The sequence below is a fragment of the Brachycentrus maculatus genome, unplaced genomic scaffold, assembly GCF_059751285.1.
Source record: "Brachycentrus maculatus isolate JH-2025_06_01 unplaced genomic scaffold, ASM5975128v1 h1tg000925l, whole genome shotgun sequence".
Lineage (NCBI taxonomy): Eukaryota > Metazoa > Arthropoda > Insecta > Trichoptera > Brachycentridae > Brachycentrus > Brachycentrus maculatus.
This window is the reverse complement of record NW_028281647.1, coordinates 7666-9768: the sequence shown is the minus strand read 5'-3', so window position 1 is coordinate 9768 and position 2103 is coordinate 7666. Positions and strand designations below refer to the sequence as shown.

Genomic DNA, 2103 nt, shown 5'->3' with positions numbered 1-2103 from the left:
CTGTCAGAATAGTCCATCATGCGTCTCGCATTAAAATTCGCTTTGATGCTTACTTGGACCTTCAACAAATTTGATATATTTACTTGAACTTAGATATCGGCACATGGCATCTATACATCTATACATAATCATATCATATAATCAGATAATCATACAATTAGAAAACTCAGGTTTATCAAGCTTTTACGATCTTATTTAAAGGTGCATGAGAGATCGATTCATGTATTGTTCAAATTGCAAAAAGAATATTTTCAAACATCTGTCTATCATCTTTCTTGGTTTTAAGCTCACTTTGATTCGAGGCGAGATGTGATTACACCGAACTCATGAAATATCATTGGCACTGCATCAGCATTCCATTGAAAAGTATTTGTGGTTTTGATACTGCATTCCAATTCTAAATATAAGCAAACTAAATTGAAATAAATTCTACATTGACTCAAATGTTTTGAAGACCCTAAATCTCATAAGAGAGTTCAGAAATAAATTTCCTAGCGTTTCCAAACTCCGACATAAGTAAAAAAATAAAAATAATTAGTATGTGCATAAAAGGTATATATATATCCCAATAAGTCCAACCTATTAGTTCATATATTTTAAGTCAGTTTAATTTTGTAACTTCAATGAATTATTCAATCAGAAAACACCAGATTTCCAGTTTAAATTCTCATTTTCGTAGTTTAGTAGTTATTAAATATCAACCAAGAACAATCAGTCATTTACATCGTATTATGCAATCCCACCCAAATAACTCGAACACTCATGGAGACATCACCAAGATGATCGAAACTCTGAAAGAATGTAAACAGCTCAGTTTGTCGGAGTTAAAGATACTGGCCATTAAGGCCAAGGAAATCTTAACTAACTAAAGCAATATGGTTATTGTCAAGGCCCCTGTCCTTATCTGTGGAGACATTCATGGCCAATTTTTCGATCTCAAATAACTCTTTCTAATAGGTGGCGACATCCCTCATACCAACTATCTCTTCATGGGAGATTACGTGGATAGAGGGTACCACAGCGTAGAAGTTGCCAGCTACTTGCTTGCCCTCAAAGTCAGATATCCAGGCCGGATTACCTTGTTACGAGGAAATCATTAATCCAGATCGACATCTGTCGCTTATGGGTTTTATGATGAGTGCTCCAAAAAATATGGAACATTGAAGGCCTGGAATACATTCATGAGCATTTTCGACTGCTTACCACTCACTGCTCTCGTCTAAAATCAATATTTTTGCATGCATGGAGGACTCTCACCGTCGATCGACTCTCTGGACCAACTCAGAAATCTTGATAGGTTCAAGTAAATCCCGCAGTAAGGACCCATGGCGGATCTGCTGTGGTCTGACCCGTCCAATAACCTGACTGGATGGTCGGTCAATTACGGCAGAGGCATTGGGTACTACTTCGGGTCGGATATTACCCAAAACTTCACCCATCACAATGACTTAAAGTGCGTATGCCGGGCCCATCAGCTAATGATGGGAGGGTACGAGAAGGCGCATTAAAACAAACTCACAACAATATTTTCAGCTCCAAACTACTGCTATAGATGTGGAAATGTCGGCGCAGTCATGGAAGTCGACGAGAATTTAGAGACAAACTATCTGACATATGAAAATGCGCCAAACCATCAGTCATAGGGCACAATTGAAAAAAGAGTTCCAGATTATTTTTTATGATATTTATGCTTGCAAGACTATCATGTATTTCTTTAACTGTTTATATTTCAGGATGCTTTTTAAAATATGTTTCTGTTGCGCCATGGATTCTTTTTTATTTATGTTCGATTCGTCGAATGTATTGCTGTAGCCTCACGAACCAGCTTATTTGCAGAATTCGGCTGACTTCGGATGCAGATTCGTCAGTTTTCGAACATTAATTCTTAAATTGGACAGAATTCATCAGCCAAATTTACACGTCACAAAAACAAAAAAAGGATTATTGACTGGCGAAGGCTAAGCATTTATCCGCCCATCATTTAAATGTTTGTAGGCTGAAAAAAAGTCTTCATGGCATTAACTGTAGAAGCTGCCTCATAATCTATAATATAAATATATATATGTCCGAAAATAGTAGCAGTATCTACAACAGTCAGCCCCA

General features: G+C 37.0%; 1 pseudogene; it reads left to right on the top strand.

Annotated features, from left to right (window-relative positions):
- The first annotated feature begins 718 nt into the window (after window positions 1-718).
- On the top strand, window positions 719-1682 carry LOC148299829 (uncharacterized; annotated as a pseudogene).
- Window positions 1683-2103: the final 421 nt, after the last annotated feature.